Genomic DNA, 18,988 nt, shown 5'->3' on the forward strand with positions numbered 1-18,988 from the left:
GTTTTTGCTCCTTTAGGTTCAAACATTTTGTTGTCTTTGTAACGGTCTATTACATTATACGTATCTTCGATGATTTAAGAAAGCTTGTTTACCTTTTCAGCGGGTTACGCCCGGCTGAGGTGACTTTGCAATAGCGTGACGTTTCTTATAGTGTGGGCAGTGGCAGGTGCAGTAATCCGTGGACGCAGTTCCCGACTGTGAGCAGGAAAGTGTCGTGGGAGTTGGGGGACAGTTCCAGAACTGTAAGGCAGAACCTCGTTGTATCGCTGCCGCTGTTGGTCGCATGGGAACGGCGTACTGGGACGGTATAATTACTGTTACCCCGCGCCAGCACGAGTCCCAGGCATATCGGCTGGCGCCGACGCTACAGCCTGGACTACCAACATTGGCCCAGTTGTACGCTAACAATGAGACGGTCGATGTTTGCCGCGAGGACTTGATTACTAGTCTGGCGCATGCGCACAGGGAGCTTTCAACTCGTAGTGCTCTTCAACGGCGGACTGCTATCGCTGCGAGCAGAGAACGTGGGAATGCGCACTGCAAGCAAGCCGTTGAGCCGGCGGCGGGCAGCTTGCCCAGAGCGCGTGGTATTTGCTGCACCAGCCAGTACGCACTTCACGCAGCATACCGGCCGGCGCCCCGCTGACCCCACACTCACGCCTTCTCTGGTATGCGCGGCTTCCACCCGCAGCGCGGAGGTCACACGGTAGCTCTACATCAGTGATTGGAACAACCGAATGAAAACATTCGATTGGGTCTGTTGTTGAAGGGACAGTCGACTCATTCGGTAGTATAGTAGTGCAAATCAGTATAAAGGCAGGGTCCATATGAGAGTAATAGTACAGTGTCCGTAACATACGGTATAGAACTTACTATGAAAATAGTAGATACATGTAAGACATAAACAAACCTGATGGAATTAGATAGTTTCTTTCATAACACGAGTAACAAAATAAGGCGTTTGCATTTCCTGGGTGGAAACGGCAATAAAGGCACTAAATGTCCTGCTGTGTTCTTGAGTAGTTAGTACTTCGCCCAACCTCCGTTCTTCCCTACTACCTCCAAGATTCTCATTGACATTGATTTTGTTAGAGTTTATAGTTCTACGTCTACATGGTTACTCTGCAATTCACACTTAAATGCCTGGCAGAGGGTTCATCGAACCATTTTCATATAAGGAACACTTAAATCTTTCCGTTCGAGCTCTGATTTCTTTTGTTTTATTATGACCATTTCTCCCTACGTAGGTGGGTGTCAACAAAATATTTTCCCATTCGGAAGAGAAAGTTGGTGACAAAAATTTTGTAAGTAGATCTCGCAGCAAAGAAAACCGCCTTTGTTTCAGTGACTAGCACCCCAACTGGCGTATCATATCAGTGACACTCACCCCTATTGCGCGATAACACGAAACTAGCTGCCCTTCTTTGCACTTTTTCGATGTCCTCCGTCAATCCTACCTGGTAAGGACCCCACATCGCGTAGCAATATTCCAGCAGAGGACGGACGAGTATAATGTAGGCTCTCTCTTGTCGAATCTTCTAAGTGTTCTGCCAACAAACCCCAGTCTTTGTTTCGCCTTCTCCACAATATTATCTATGTGGTCTTTCCAATTTAAGTTGCTCGTAATTGTAATTCCAAGGTATATAGTCGAATTGACACCCCTTAGATTTGTGCTATTTGTCGTATACCCAAAATTTATCGGATTTCTTTTAGTACCCATGTGGATGACCTCGCAGTTTTCTTTGTTTAGTGCCAGTTGCTACTTTTCGCACCATACAGAAATTCTCTCTAGATCATTTTGTAAGTGGAATTGATCGTCTGTTGATTTTACTAGACGGTAATTTACAGAGTCATCTGCAAACAATCTAAGGGACCTGCTCAGATTATCACCTAGATCCTTTATATAAATCAGGAACAGCAGAGGGCCTATGACACTACCTTGCGGAACGCCAGATATCACTTCTGTTCTACTCGATGATTTACCGTCTATCAGTACTGACTGTAACCTCTCTGAGAGGAAATCACGAATCCAGTCACACAACTGAGACGATACTCCATTTGCACGCAATTTGATTAATAGTTGCTTTTGAGGAACGGTATCGAAAACCTTATGGAAATCCAGGAATATGGAATCGATCTGAGATCCCTTGTCGACAGGACTCGTTACTTCATGGGAATAAAGATCTAGCTGTGTTGCACAAGAACGATACTTTCATAATGCGTGTTGGTTGTGTATCAATAAGTCATTTTCTTCAACGTGATTCATAAGGTTGGAGTACAGTATATGCTCCAAAATCCTTCTGCAAATTGAGGTCAGTGATATGGGTCTGTAATTCAATGGGTTACTCCTATTTACTTTCGTGAATCTTGGTGTGACCTGTGCTACTTTCCAGTCTTTCCGGTTGTATGTGATTGCTAAGAAAGGCGCTATTGTGTCTGAATGCTCTGAGAGGAACCTGATTGGTTTACCATCTGGACCAGAAGACTTGCCTTTCTTAAGCGATTTGAGTTGTATCGCAACACCTAAGACATCTACTTTTATGTCACTTATGCTAACAGCTGTTCTGTTTTCGAATTCTGGAATATTTACTTCTTCTTTCGTGAAGGAATTACGGAAAACTGCATTTAGTAACTCCGCTTTGGTGGCACCACATTTCCATCGCTATCGCGCAGTGACGGTATTGACTATTTTTTGGCACTGCTATACTTTACATACGACCAGAATCTCTGTGGGTTTTCTACCATATTTTGAGATATTTCATTGTGGAAACTTAAAAGCATCTCGCATTGACGTCCGCACTAAATTTCGAGCTTCCGTGAAACTTAGCCAGTCTTGGGGATTTTGCGGTCTTCTGAATTTTGGCATGCTTTTTTCGTTGCTTCTGCAACAGTGTTCTGCAGTGACCTTGCAGTGAAACTGTCGCACACGCTTCTCGAATCACACTTTTCACATACGACCTTAAATTGCCTTTTATCGCTATAAACATTGCAATTATTCCCCACAGTTTTCCCAGGGATTCGTATTCGGGCTATGTGCAGGCTGGGCAAGACAGCGGTATCTTTATCTTCAAACTACTTTTGGTTGAAACAGAAACATGCATAGGTGCATTAGTTTGTTGAAACATTAGACGTACGTTCCCTAGACCTTCATACATTGTAATCAGTTCTGTCTCTAGCATCTCATTGTGCATGCTGGGGATCATTGTAGTGTTTAGCTGAGCAATGTATGGTTTACTTTCAGCGCAGGAAGCTGTTCAAATCATAACCTTCTATCCACCAGAATTTCTTCTCTTCTTACCCGCTGCTGTGTTCTCAGATCATGCCAATAATATTGGAACACATTCGGCTCATCTAAATTAAACTTCGTCTTATCATTGAAGATCACTTTATCCCATTCTAAAGCCCATAACATATGTTTTTTTTAGCAAGCTCCACTCCTGCGTCTTAAAGCGGGGCTCTGCAGTCGTTTCGTGAATGCAAGATGTTTGCTATTTGACAAAATTTGTCGTAAGCGTCTGGCAGTTATTGACAACTGCAAATCAACAAGACGTTCAGAAGAATAACAATTTCTAGTCCTTGCTTTGCGCTAAAGGAACCGTTTCGATGCCTCAAATAATTTTCTACTTAGCTCATAGGTTACGTTCTGTCCATATCGTGCATCCAGTGTAGCGAAATTATCAATCACAGTACTTGAACGGTTCAACTTCTTGGCGATCTGACGATTAGATTTCCTTCTACGCACCGATTTTTGCTTTTTCATGTCACGATAACTGTTTTCCGCGTAGCATTGTCTCATTACCCCCGTGCCTTCGCAGAATCGGCATGTTAACCTTTCAAATGGCTCTGAACACTATGGGACTTAACATCTGAGGTCATCAGTCCCCTAGAACTTAGAACTACTTAAACCTAACTAACATAAGGACGTCACACACATCCATGCCCGAGGCAGGATTCGAACCTGCGACCGTAGCAGCAGCGCGGTTCCGGACTGAAGCGCCTAGAACCGATCGGCCACATGGGCCGGCTGTTAACCTTTATTAAACAAGGTTAGTAATAGAGGGTAGCCCGACGCCTTTCCCGTTTTTATCCTTTGATGTATATTTTGACACGTTCTCTATTCCTGAAAGTTCTCCTTCGTGATAGAATATACCGAACGCCGTCACAGTGAATTAGCATCCGTCCCAAAAAAAACAAAAAAAACACCACGATGTTTTCAAACTTCCGCCATGAGCGGCTCATAAGACCTAAGAGCCCCGCTTTGCTTCAGTCGCAGCTCCAATGTAAAAGTACCCTTGCGCAAAGAGGAGTTGCAGACAGCAAACTGCAGTTGTTTTAATGCTCTCATATGTCGAATGGACAGCTTTTGATCCGGAGACGGTAAATAAACCAGTCATCTCAAAACTGAATTAGAAGTTTTCTGTTGCCTATGATGCTAAGTTACACAGATAATTTTGGCACTTTCTTTTTTTTTTATGGGGAGAGGTGATAGCAATCGTGTGACCGTCGCTAAATGCATATTCCGTGCTGGTCATAAATAAAGCCAGTATTTCTAGTTGTAGACACGAACAGTGAGTGAGGAGTTGGCTGTACGTCCGCCTTGGAGAGACCCCGCGGAAGGGGAAGTCTGAAGGCGGCGACGTTCTCCCCTAGCGGTTGGCTGTGGCCTTGCCTGGTATCGCCTTGCGCCTGCTTCGGCCGCAGTGCGCATGCGCTTGGCAGACTGACGAGCAGAGCGGCTGCCGTGAAACGCGGAAACGCGCCGGCGGCGAGTAAACCCCGGCACGTGCTATCGGCTTTCTGCACAGCACAGCACAGCACGGCAATCAAGGCTGCCCAACCAATGCCCGTGAGCACTCCTCATTGTCCAACACCGCACTGGTCGGTGCGTTCTCTAATTGTTGTGTTTAGGTGTTAGCGAAGTCTAGGCTGGCCTACAGTCATCTGCTGTGTATACTGAACGGCTAAAAAACATCCAGTTGCAGGTTGCCTATCCTTGGCTTCCAGTATTTTATATAATCATTGATCAGATTTAAAGTGCTGTCATAATCAACCCACTACACCTCTCAATCTTAGGTTAAAACTTTTGTATCCCTTGTGGAAGGCGGCGCGTGGATCTGCTCCTGAAAACTGAAGGGTAGGCCTAATGTAGGTGAAAGGTAGGCCGAATGTAGGAAGCTAGGAGGAGCAGCTGAGGCAGAACTCTAGGCACTGCAGTGTGAACTAAAATCGCCTTTACTTAACTTTGCGTACAGATGAGCACGTAGGTGCGAAGCCGTACATCAAGTTGCTAAGTTATAAGTAGTGGTTCGCCCACTGTGAAATTGAAACAATGTTGCTAGGTCGTCTCCTCGGAATCAAATGGGAAGAACCTGCAGCGGCGATCGTAGAGCCGAACAGCGCCGGCTACAGCGCGCTGTCGTGGGAGTCGCTGTCGTAGTGCCAACCTGCGAACTTGCACCTACGCCGTGGCATCGTAGCTATCGATACCAGAAAAACTTCCATAAAAGTGTTAAAGGTACAAAATGTGTGTCTCTTCAGGCAGCGAACTGACGGTGCGCAAGTTACCCAGATAATATTCATCCAGTATTTGAGAACGAGAGTACTTGGCGATTTACAACTTGAAATGTAACTTCAAACCTTTTTCAGTCTTCACACCCTCCACAAAATAATGAAAGGAAAAAGTTTGTAGCTTACTACACCTTCTCTCTTTCTGTAGTAAAACTTCCACATCAGATATGACGCTTTAATTTATTTTTTATTTGCCACAGACTCCATTTGCAACACGGGTTCCAGACAATATTCACATACATGACGGAATGTATCTGCAGAATTATATCGTTTTACATCACATATTAAGAAGATATAACACCATGAGCATTGAAAAGCGTCAAATAATTTTATACATGAGAATTCGATTCGTTAAATAATCTGTGGTGGAGTTGCTGGTTATTGCTGTCGGCTGTACAGTTACTCAGAAAGTATTGGTCTAATACATGAGTTGATGTTTAAGGGAGTATAGATAACGGAAAGTTGTCGGAATGAAGTACGACAGGGACACAGGCTTGTTGGTTAATCGGTGAAAAGGAGACTACAATAAAGAAATACACATTTCTGCTTACCGTGTAGGAACTATAACTTGGCACACGGACTCCCCAGTTCTGATCGCCAGTAGCCTGCAGACTTCGTGCCAGATGTTCGCCGCTAACTGTGCAGGTTACTATTAGCCGTGTTGACTGCGTTATCGCGTGATCTCTCGCTGTCTGTGTTTTTATGTTATTTTCGTTGTGATCTTTTTCGAAACTGAGTGGTGATCAGGCAAATGGCTCATCGCGGCCAGTTCCGAAAGGTTTGTTCAAAGTACGTGGAGGCACAGCTTGTTTCCCACCGCATCCCATCTACCTTCCCCGAAACGCCGTTAGCGGGATGCCAAGTTACAGTTCGTGAGTAGTACATAAACATAGTTAAACATTCAAAAGTAAAGACAGGCAATTTAGGGTACAAATAAGTATTCGTCTGTGATACTGAAAATTACAGAAATCGTCGAATGTTATTGCTAGTAAGTAGGCGACCCTCCTTTCCTCATCCTTCTTAGCATGGATTGCACCAGAGGTTGAGTTTCACATAAATTATTTTTATTGGATATCTCATAATTCCTCGTATTTTTCTCGAGTTCATTCCACAAATTCCCTATGGGGTTAAAGTTTTGGGATCGCAGTCTTGTCGGTATCCAGGAGAGAGTGATACACAATAGCCTTGCATCTAGAGCTGTGTGTTTTGGATCATTATCGTCTCTTAAAATATAATCACCAGAAAGACCCTATTATTCGCACTTCTGGACAGATGTGGTTGTAGGATGTTTATCTCCTTCCGCTCGATAATCCCATTAATAAAATAAAAAATAAGTCCCCCATACCATTTCGACTCTTGCAGCTCTAGACGAATACTGAAACTTCTCCATGTCAGCTGAGGCTGCTATATATCTGTTTACAAGTTCACAATTCTTTTTTCTCCACACAGTTACTTGCTTGTGTGACTTAAACAGATCATACCGATTCTCGCCAGTAAATACAACGTTCTTCCAGAAACCAAACGCATCAAATTTGTGTTCTCTTACAAACTCAGCTATCTTCCTTCTGTTGAAGCAGTTACTGAGTTAATGTTCCTACATCTCGGATAGAACTGCAGGACGACAGCTTCGTGATAGGTTAAATACGTTTTGTTCGGGTTAAACCTGTATAATAGTCTTACCTGTACTTGTATGTCCGTCAATTGCTTCTCCGATTTCTTGGCCTGATGCATAGTTCTCCTCTGCTTTTGTAGTTTCGCGACGTTTTCAACCCATGTTACTTAAATATCACTTAACACTTTTGAAAACAAAGGAGGAAAACGGCGGATGAAACACAACTGCACAAAGAAAGGGTGAGGTGTGTGTGTGTGTGTGTGTGTGTGTGTGTGTGTGTGTGTGTGTGTGTGTGTGTGAGAGAGAGAGAGAGAGAGAGAGAGAGAGAGAGAGAGAGAGAGAGAGAGAGGAGTTGCGGCACCATATTAGTCCAGCACGATATTATTGCACCTGGGAGTGAGGTGGGAGTGAGGGCGCTTCGGTGAGTTTGTAGCGTGATAACTCGCGCGGAGACCCTGAACCTTGAAAGCATTGACACTGTGATGCGTTGTCCTTAGTCACCACTGTACTTGTTTACTGTACGATCACCGCGTGTTGCCAACAGCGGCCACGGGAGGCCAACTGCAATAATATCCTGGTTTTGTAGTACCTGGGATATTGTTTACTAGACCACTACTTGTTTACGTCAGTTGCGGTATGACTTTCAGTAGCGTGGATGTGCTCCCAAATTAAGCAACATATGAACACCCTCATTATAAAGATCGATAATAGCGATGTAAGAAAATAGCTACTGTGCTTTTCATAGCAATATTTTTATGATTGTGCATGTTATATTGAATGCGTTAAGGTCAGACGAATAGTTTTTGGGATCACTGTACATGACGGAATTGCCCTTCGTTTGTGTACATTCTGGCAGCATTAATATTCACGTCCAGCGATTGTGTACGGACGGTCCACAATCCATACAGCAGAGTTTGTGACCGAGAGGACCAATACTCACCGCCCCCCCCCCCCTTCCCCCTCACGCCACCGAACGAGGTGGCACAGTGATTAACACACTAGCTCACAGGACTCTCATTCCGGAGGACGGTTCAAATCCGCGTCTAGCCATCCAGTTTACGATTTTCTGTGGTCTCCCTAAATCGTTCCAGGCAAATGTAGGGATGGTTCCTTTGAAAGGGCGCGGCCGATTTCCTTACCCATCCTTCAAACATTGAGAGTGTGTGCTCCATCTCTATTGACATCGATGTCGACGGGGCGTTAAACCGTAACCTACCCTCTCCCTCCTCACTCGCCCCTCTCACCTCCCTCCCCTCTCCCCCTCCCTCCCTTTCGCCCATGCTCCCCCTCCCTCCCTTTCGCCCATGCTCCCCCTCCCTCCCTTTCGCCCATGCTCCCCCTCCCTCCCTTTCTCCCACGCTCCCCCTCCCTCCCTCCCTTTCTCCCACGCTCCCCCTCCCTCCCTCCCTTTCTCCCACGCTCCCCCTCCCTCCCTCCCTTTCTCCCACGCTCCCCCTCCCTCCCTCCCTTTCTCCCACGCTCCCCCTCCCTCCCTCCCTTTCTCCCACGCTCCCCCTCCCTCCCTCCCTTTCTCCCACGCTCCCCCTCCCTCCCTCCCTATCCCACCCTTTCTCTCACCCTCCCCCTCTCTCCCACCTTCCCACCCTCCCTCTTCCCTGCCCACACTAGATAGGATAAACAGGAGGAGAAAGGAGAATTTGACATATTTAAAAGCGATTGCTAATTGCTACCCAATACGTTCAATTGGCTTTCAAGTTCCTGGGCTTTGGTAAAGAGATTATAGTCTCCTGTGTTTTGATTTTGTAACCTGTTCTCTCTCTTTCTGTCCCATGTGAGGTTTTTTATTTAGAAAATTACCAGTTCTCAAACTACAGATAAGCTCAAGTTTTTGGCACAGACGTCCTTATTAAAATGCTAGATGTGTGGCTCGTTAGCTCAGTGGGTGTCAGACTACAAATCCAAAAGTCCGGTGTTCGATCTCCAGTCGATACTAGGATTTTTTCTATCTGTTCTCTCTTCTTTGACTCAAAGCACATGAAAGGAAAGCAGTAAGTGGAGGGAGTGAAACTGGTGTGCGCATATGCCTGGTGGTATTCAGTCTGCATGTAGAGCTAACAGTAGAGGAAACCAAGGAGAGATTTGGAGAAACAGTTAAAGTTCATAGAAAATAAATAAAAACCTTGTTTGCTAATAACATTGTACAGGTAATTCTGTCAAGGACTGCAAAATATTTGCAAGAATATTTTAAGGGAATGGATTATTTATTGAAAACTGATTGTAAGGTGACCATCAACAAAAGTAAAGGAAGGGTAATGGAATGTAGTCGAGTTATGTCAGGGGATGATGAAGGAATTAGACTAGCAAAAGAGAAACTAAAAGTAGGAGCAAACTAACTGATGACGGCCGAAGTAGAGACGATACACAGTGCAGACTGACAATAGCAAGAAAAGCATATCTGAAAAAGAGGAATTTTTTAACATCTGGTACCAGTTTAAGTGTTACTAAGTATTCTCGGAAGGTATTTGTCCTGAGTGAAGCCTCGCACTGAAGTGAAACGTGGAGAGAAGCAATTCAGACGAGAAGAGAAGCTCCTGAAGTATGGTTCTTTACAACAATGCTGAAGATGACAAGAGTAGACCGAATAACTAATGACGAGGTACTCGCCGAAATGGGGAAAGAATATGACAGAACTTCACGAAAAGAAGGGTTCGGTTAACAGAATAAATCCTGGGGATTCAAGGAATTGTCAGTTTGGTAATGGAAGTGTTGAGGGTAAAAATTGTAGAGGGCGATCCAGGCTTGAATACAGTAAGCCTGTTCAGATAGATGTAGATTTCAGTAGTTACGCAGAGAATCAGAGATTTGCACAGGACAGACTAGCATGGAGAGCTGTATCAAACCAGTCTTCGGAATGAGCGCAACATCGCTTGCCTGACAGCGATCTAGGTGTGTAAATAAATATTGCCGTTTTTTGGGTTGTGGACCCGAAACTGCGTTAAGCTGTAGTTACAGCTGTAGGTCACATAACTGATTCAGTAAGACAGTTGGAAGGTCGGCTGGAGGTACCACCTCCGACAGGACCATGTCCAGGAAAGCACTCCGACGTTCAAACCAACCTTCGGCTTGACACCTTTACCATTTTTAGCGGCAAATAGAAACAATTACGCCTATTGGTGTTGGTAACTGTTTAGTTCAGCTGGTGACTGATGGACTGGCGCTACACTCCCGAATCACACGACAAACAAACGAGCGAAGAAACTGCGTGCGTGACCCAGTGGTTTAAGACTCACTGATATGCTCGAGCAGTAGCCTTCCAATTTACCCATCATTTTTCATTTATTTTCTTATTTGTATTCGCCAGATAGGTTTCACGTCAATGCCACGTTGGTTTCTAAGAGGAGGCCACGACAGATACTCAGTCCAACGCTTCACTACCAGAACTTGCTGTCCGTGTCCGATGAGATGTTAGAACCCGGCTGTTAATCGAGACATCCAACGAGCGAACAGACCTTGTTGCGTATTGTCTGGGTGCAGCACGAACCGACGACAGTTTGTCATTTTGTTTGTCGGTTTCTTTCGCCGTGTGATTCAGTTGTAGGAGTCCGTCCTGTGTGAGCCGCAAGCAGCGCCCGTGTAGTAGCCGCCCGCTGAACTGTGCCAGCACGGAATGATGGCCCATCAGTCGTATTAGCATTGCCACAACTGGCCGCGATAAGAGCTGGTTCTACAAGTCGTTCCAGCCGGTTGGCCGTGCACAGTTGAGCCCCGCGTCCGTTTACTAATCACCCACCCGCCGAGCCCAGCCAGGCACCGTGCCGCTAACGAAGCGATTGCCTTTGGTGACATCTTTTGCAATAACGACTGCGCGAATCGACGGTATCTCGTAAGGAAGGAAAGAGCAGCAGCTGCCGCCGAGCCCAGGCGCCGTGCCTAACACGCAGAAGGTCCCCGGTTCGATTGCGGGCGGAAACCCGTTTTCGTCGCACTCAGCAAGACACTTGCTACGATCTCTACTGTGACCATTTAAATCAACTTCAAACGTTCCATCAGCAGGGTGCACATCGCTCAAATGAAACATGAAACGGTTTCAGAACTGGTTGTCGGATTTTAGCGCTGACTTGGAGGCCTGGAAATGCGCGAAACAGCCGCCGCCATGCGATTTGTTACCACACCGTTGTACAAAACGCAAGGGCTCGTCCGGGATTTGAACCCGGGACCTCCTGCACCCGAAGCAGGAATCATACCCCTAGACCAACGAGCCTATTCGTTCCGAAAACGCACTGCATGTGAATGACGCCACCTTTGATGGTCTCACCATGTAGGGCTGCAGCTCAGCCAGCGTTCTCCCTGTCTGTCGCGGTTGGATTGTTTTCATCGACGTCTTTTACTATAGGAACTTCACGAATCGGAGGGAGCTCGTAGCCGATGCCCTTGCTAACACAGAAGACAAACTGTTGCTATTACGAGTCTCCGGGTGGTACATGAAAAGAACCGTCGTTTCCGTGGTGTAGCGGTTATCACGTCTGCTTTACACGCAGAAGGTCCCCGGTTCGATCCCGGGCGGGAACACAAAAATTTTAATCTATATTTCGGATTTCATTTCCGAGATGACCTCACGTCCGCGTATGCAGAGACAAGCAACGTCGTATGCTAGACGGATAGGGCGTCATTTTACTGTCAAATACTGTTGCTCTCTTATTGCACCGGTATAAGGGACAGTAAAATGAAACCGAGACAAACATATACACTCCGTGATCAAAAGTATCCGCACAACTGGCTGAAAATGGCTTAAAAGTTCGTGGCAGTGGACCCGAGGATGTTTAGGAGCGTGGAAATCTAGCGCGCAGACGTATGACACAAGTGACACCCAATCACCTGACCACGTTCGAAGTCCGTGACTTCCGGGGAGCGCCCCATTCTGCTCTCTCACGGTGCCTAATGACTACTGAGGTCGCTGATATGGACTACCCGGCAGTAGGTGGCAGCGCAGTGCACCGAATATGAAAAACGTATGATTTTGGGGGTGTCCGGATGCTTTTGATTACATGGTGTACAACGAGCACGGCACGGACGATGGTAACGCAGATAGATGTGTGTGTACTAGAGATGGGTCGTTCGCCAACTAACGGGTCCAAAGGAACGGTTCATCAAGATGAACGGAACGAGCGAGGAACGAATTCTAAGGAACGGTGTTTCATAGTTCACTTCGGTCGCGGCTTTCTACTTGTAGTTTCCGGGAACGGGAAACTGTGTGTCTCGTTCCCGCAACGGCACGTCGGCCAGTCCCGATTCCCTCGATCTCGGTCCCGCTCGGCCGGACTCGTCCTTCTTCGCGTGGCCACCCGTCACAGTTCCCCTGCCGACTGCTCCTAGTTAGCTCATAGTTCGTTCGCTGCCTACGCCCTCTCTAGATCGGTTTCAAACCTTACTTGAACTTTGAACTTCGGGTTGTTTTCGTATTCTATTCAGTGCCCATGACCGGTAATTAAAATGTACACTGCTGGCCACCGTAAATGCAACACCAAGAAAGACAAGAGGTAGCACAACAAAATTTATTTTGTAGATAACATGTCGACCAAGTATCAAATGATTACGTTTACAGACGTCTGTGACATGTGGTTCCTGCCAGAATCAGTAGCCAGAGTAGCCGCCATTGTTGGAGATCACCACTGCCACACGTCTCGGCATTGAGTCAAAGAGACGTTGGATGTGTTCCTGGGGTACAGCAGCCCAAGCAGCTTCCACACGTTGCCAAAGATCATCTGGTGTGGCAGCTGGGGATGTAATCTGGGTCACTCGTTGAGCAACCATGGACCACATGTTTTCTATCGGCGAAAGATCCGGAGAGCGAGCCGGCCAGGGAAGCAATCCAATCTGGTTATTGACGAGGAACCTTTGGAAAATGCGTGCCACGTGTGGTCGCGCATTATCCTGTTGAAATATGGCTGTGGCCGAGCCCTGAAGGTAAGGAAGGACAACTGGCTCCAACACACCGGATATGTAGCGCCGGCTATTTAAAGTACCGGCAATGCGTACTAGAGGCGTGCGAGAGCAATATCCAATACCGCCCCATACCATAATACTCGGTGCAAGACCAGTGTGGCGGTGCATAATGCAGCTGTCCAGCATCCTCTCTCCACGGTGTCTCCACACTCGAATCCGACCATCGTGGTGCTGCAGACAGAATCGTTCCTCGTCAGTAAAGACAACGTCATTCCATTCTGCCGTCCACATCCGTCTGTCATCACACCATTGGCGACGGAGACGTCTGTGGTTCTGCGTCAATGGTAGACGAAGCAATGGACGTCTTCCGGACAGACCACTCTGCTGTAAACGGCGTCGAATGGTACGCGCAGACACTGGATGATGCGTTACAGACGCAATGTGCTGTGCTATGGTTCGGGATGTCACCGAACGATCCGTCACTGCCATGCGCACAATTTGCCTATCAGCACGTGCAGTGGTGCACCGAGGTGAATGCGATCGACCACGTCGGTCCGTCGTACCCTCCTGCATCCAACGGTCACATACCGCATTACACTTGTTTGGTTTCGTCCAACACGACTAGCGATTTCTCTGTATGATAATCCACAATCTCGGTAAGCCACTATCCTTCCTCTGTCGAACTCGGATACTTGATCAAACGATGTTCGCTGTTGTCTACGAGGCATAACTGATCGTCTTGTGAAACAACCACAAGGTAAACACACGTGCCGAACGTACACTCGTCGAAATCGCCAAGCCTTAAATGGCGCTATGAGGTGGCGGCACAGGCGCGCGTGATGTGCGTATGCGCTGAAATTCTAATCAGTTGCATATCACATCGCTGCAAACTCATGGTGTAAATTTCACTTGATTCAGATGCTTCCTTCACAGTGTTGCATTTACAGTGGCCAGCAGTGTATTTTATAATTACGTAAATTACATAAAAATTGCGTGGTATTTAGTACATACATTTTTTCAGGTAACAAAACGGCATATAAGCTTACTTCACTATTTCGATAAACAGCAGAAGAAATACTTGTAAAAAGGCAAGATTTTTTTTTGTCATTACATATGCAAAGGAAGTCGACACGGCACACACGAGTGGCCATTTTGCGTCTTTTTTTTATGCAAGGTAAAAGAGAATGTTCATTGTTACTGAAGGCAAACCGAATGACAACCGAATGAAGCCCGCACCCCATAATCGAGTGTCTGGTGTCACATTTTGCTGCTACAATATTATTTCAGTGGCGCACGAAAAATCGTCCCCGAGTACTGGACTGCTTATTGTCGCTTACCAGTCGTCATCTATTGTTTCGAAGTTGTGTTTGCATTAGCATATTTGTTATTTCTTCACTGCCTAATTATTACATGTTCATCTATTCTGCTCGTAGCGGTCAACAAATCGTGCGTAATGGGCGAGCAGTCTGTACTCGGGTCCGTTTTTCGTGCGCCACATTACATTATTTCACTGCGATCAGCTACATAACGCTACAGTTGGCTAAGCGAGGGGTTTGCAGAAACACGAAAATTACGTGTGAGAATTCTGTTATGAATAAAAACTCTGTACTCCAGACGGGAGGCAAGTGCCCCACTTGGCGCCTTCAACTGTTCCACTGTGTGTGAAATCTTATGGGACTTCACTGCTAAGGTCATCAGTCCCTAAGCTTACACACTACTTAACCTAAATTACCCTAAGGACAAACACACACACCCATACCGGAGGGAGAACTCGAACCTCCATCGGGACCAGCCGCACGGTCCTTGACTGCAGCGCCTTACCGTAGACAGCTTGGCTAATCCCGCGCGGATTTGACGCCTTCCATCTTCAGTCACCTGTCCAACTAATTTTCAGTTTTTCGTAAGACCCGTATACCAGGCACAAATGAACGGTGAACGAGTAAAAATGGACGGTTCCCAAAACAGAGCGATCATCAGTGAACTAGTTCCCAAGGATGAATGAGTTTGCACATCTCTAGTGTGTACAAGTGCCTCTATTGGGAATAAGGAAGGAAAAGCGCGAACCTTCACCGCTGTGCCATTTGCTAGGCGTGCTCGGCTAGAGGTCGTCGAGTCGTGGGAGCGTCCTACTTCTATGGAGGCGGGAAAGAGGGCAACGAGGTGAAGTGCTATTTTTTTACTGCGGAAGGAGTGTCAGGAAGTGAATACTTGGCCTGAATATCTGCTCTATATGGTGTAGACAGTATGTCACTTGAGCGATTTCTAGGTGGGGTATCACTGAAAGACAACAGTCGTCCAGGGCAGGCTCATTGTCTCATTATCCCTTCTGTCATTGCTGCGGTCAGAAATGATTGATGGCGGGCGGTGGAAGACATTTGGCATGTGTTGGGCTCAAGCCACTATGTCAGAGCCCCTAAAGTTCCGAAAAATCTGTGCGCAATGGGTGCCACATAGCCTGACGGAGGAGCAGAAGTTGAGAAGAATGTCGAAGTCACTGCACCACTTGGAGCGGTATTAAGATGAAGAATATCTTTTCCTGTCCCGGATTGTCGCGGGAGACGCAACGTGGTGTCCTAATTTTGAGCTGGAGAGCAAGCATGAGAGTCGACAGTGAAAGCACATAGATTCAACCCCAGAAGTCCAAGCACGCCGGCTCCGGGAAAGTCATGGTGATCTTTATCTTTGACTGCAATGGCCGGCTGCTTATCGACTTCTGGAACACGGCGCCACAGTTAACGTACAGCAGTACGTGGACACTTTGCAAAAATTGACGCGCGTCATAAAGTCCAAACGAGCAGACATGTTGACGGCCGGCGTCATTTTGTTGCAGGATAATGGCCTCCCACATGTTCCCAAGGTTGTTTCGAGTACGCTGCAGAAGTTTCGCTGGGAAGCCCGTACACATCCTCCGTACAATCCCGATCCTCCCCATGCGATTCCCATGTTTTAGGAGTGCTGAAGAAAGACATTCGTGGCCGGCGATTTCCTTCGCATACAGAGGTCCACGCCTGGATACAGTCATGGTTCCGTGGGCAGCAGCAAGTATTCTTCTATGAAGGCTCTGACTGACTTGTTTCACAGTGGGATAAATGTAATAAGCTATGGCGATTGTTTTTGAAATAAAAATAGTTTACTTACTTCCCATCAATCTCGTTTCATTTAACCGCTCCTTATGTATCTGCGTCACCAGTCTGTTACTCGTGAAAAGCACACTCTTCGGTATAACTCCTCGAAAATTGAAGGTTTTCAAGTTCAGTTGAGGTCGGAGAATACGGAGCACATAATGACTTGCAGAGACTGTAAGTGTTAGAACGCAGTTGTCCTGGACAGCGATCTTCATCGAATGGTTCGAATGGCTCTGAGCACTATGGGACTTAACATCTGAGGTCATCAGTCTCCTAGAACTTAGAACTACTTAAACCTAACTAACCTAAGGACATCACACACATCCATGCCCGAGAGGCAGGATTCGAACCTGCGACCGTAGCGATCGCGCGGTTCGAGACTGAAGCGCCTAGAACCGCTCGGCCACTGCGGCCGGCGATCTTCATCGGAGACAAAGATAACGTCAGGAGTGCCCCAGGGAGGTCTAATAAGACCTCCCGTTTTCTCCATATACGGGGTATTCAAAAAGTCTCTCCGCAGTTGCCGTATGATTGTTAGCCGCGCGTGTCGTACGCCGCAGTGAATATAGCGAAATGAAACTCAGTGAAATACAAGTTATTAATTTATGGAATATTCATTTTTACTTACAAATCGTCACACTAAATGTTGAAAGTGTCCCCTATTGTTGAATACACATTTCAGTTCGTCTAATCGTGTTTCCAAGCACAAGCTGTAACATTTCTTCTGTAATAGCAGCAGTGAAAGTGGATATTGCAGTTTTCAATCCATCGATGTGTTTTTGACGGTTTTTATAAACAGTTGTTTTAGCTGCACCCAAGAAGCGCGGTTACACCGTCTTGTTGTAAATAACCGCCCAGTATTTCATTTAACACAAGTTCTCCTATGAATGGATACAGAATATCTCGGCAGTATTGTTGTGCGTTTATTCTTATATGGGACTCACAATACCACACCTAGAAATTGCAATCCGAACTCCTATTTTCACAGAATGAAGTGTTTCCTCATGAATACATAATGGATTTGCAGTACTCCACATACGAGAATTTTGCGAGTTCGTGTACCCGGATAAATGAAACCACGCCTCGTCAGTGAAAAACGTTTCAAGAATATCCCTTCCATTTGTTGAACGAAATTTTTGAACCATTGACAATAATGCAGTCTCCTGTCGTGAACAGTATTTTTCAGTTCTTGCACGACTGTCACTTTGTATGGGAAAAATTCTAATTTTTTCGTTACAGCTGTGTGGGCCGATCCGACACTAACATCGATTTTCTGGGCGAGTTTTCATACTGACATGTTGGGACTCACGGATATTTTATCGGAAATATCGAGTAGTTTATCCTCAGACAAAACGCTAGGACGCCCACTTCTCGGTGCATCTGTCACTGAACCCGTACTTCGAAATTTGTCAATCAAATGTTGCACAGTATCGCGATGTGGGAGTGTTGTCTCCGGGAAAACTGAATTAAATGTTTGACGAACTGAAACTGTGTATTTACCGCCAGCTTTGAACACTTGTTCGACTAAAAACACACGTTCTTCAACGTTTAGTATTTTAACAGTGACAAAAACGGAACAAACTAACAAAGGAACTAAACTTGAACGTTCACGTCAACACATAACGACACACACCAACGACACTACTGACGCTGGCTGAAATAAACGGAACAGTCGAATGTTGGGAGAGTCCACTTTAAGGGAAGTAACCCAGGCAGGCGATCAACCATACGACACGCGCGGCTAACAATCTTACGGCACTACGGAGAGATTTTTTGAGCACCCCGTACACAAACGATGTGACGTACAGAGTGAGCAGCAGTCCGCGTCTGTTTGCTGATGACACTGTGGTATACAGGACTGTATCGTCTTTTAGTGATTGCAGGAGGATACAAGGTAACCTGGACAGTCTCTACGTGGTGTGATGAATGTCAAAAAACTCTAAATGTAAATTAATGCAGATGAGTGGGGAAAATCAATCATGTATTGTTAGATATCGGTATTAATGGTGTGCTACTTGAGACAGTCATTTCGATTAAATATCTCGGCGTAACGTTGCGAAGTGGCATGAAATGGACAGAGCACGGAAGGTCGATTGTAGAGAAGGCGATTGGTCGATTTTGGTTTATTGCGAGAATTCCATGAAATTGTAGTCGTATGCACAGGAAGTTTCGTATAGAACACTTGTGGGGAACCATTCTTGAGTCCTACTAGAGTGTCTGGGCTTCTCTCCAGGTCGAATGAAAACGAAGACGTGGAAGCAGTTCAGAGGCGTACTGCCAGATTTGTTACCTGTAAGTATGTATGTTGAGCAAGCAATAAAGGAACCAGAAGACAAATTAGGAGTAGGAATTAAAATCCATGGAGAAGAAATAAAAACTTTGAGGTTCGCCGATGACATTGTAATTCTGTCAGAGACAGCAAAGGACCTGGAAGAGCAGCTGAACGGAATGGATAGTGTCTTGAAAGGAGGATATAAGAGAACATCAACAAGGGCACAAGGAGGATAATGGAATGTAGTCGAGTTAACTCAGGTGATGCTGAGGGAATTAGATTAGGAAATGAGACACTTAAAGTAGTAAAGGAGTTTTGCTATTTGGGGAGCAAAATAACTGAAGATGGTCGGAGTAGAGAGGATATAAAATGTAGACTGGCAATGGCAAGGAAAGCGCTTCTGTAGAAGAGAAATTTGCTAACGTCGAGTATAGATTTAAGTGTCAGGAAGTCGTTTCTGAAAGCGTTTGTATGATGTGTAGCCATGTATGGAAGTGAAACATGGAC

At 46.0% G+C, this 18,988-nt stretch overlaps 1 protein-coding gene and 2 non-coding genes across 3 annotated transcripts in view; 2 read left to right on the forward strand and 1 right to left on the reverse strand.

Moving 5' to 3' along the window:
* Nucleotides 1-18,988, forward strand: part of LOC126473309 (polycomb protein suz12-B) — a 308,357-nt gene that overhangs the window by 62,922 nt on the left and 226,447 nt on the right. The gene's annotated exons all lie outside the window — the stretch shown is intronic.
* Trnap-cgg (transfer RNA proline (anticodon CGG)) lies at nucleotides 11,331-11,402 on the reverse strand. The gene has a single exon. It is a non-coding gene; the product is annotated as a tRNA-Pro (tRNA).
* On the forward strand, nucleotides 11,638-11,710 carry Trnav-uac (transfer RNA valine (anticodon UAC)). Its single transcript has one exon. It is a non-coding gene; the product is annotated as a tRNA-Val (tRNA).

This window comes from Schistocerca serialis, chromosome 4 (genome assembly GCF_023864345.2).
Source record: "Schistocerca serialis cubense isolate TAMUIC-IGC-003099 chromosome 4, iqSchSeri2.2, whole genome shotgun sequence".
Taxonomy (NCBI): Eukaryota; Metazoa; Arthropoda; class Insecta; order Orthoptera; family Acrididae; genus Schistocerca; species Schistocerca serialis.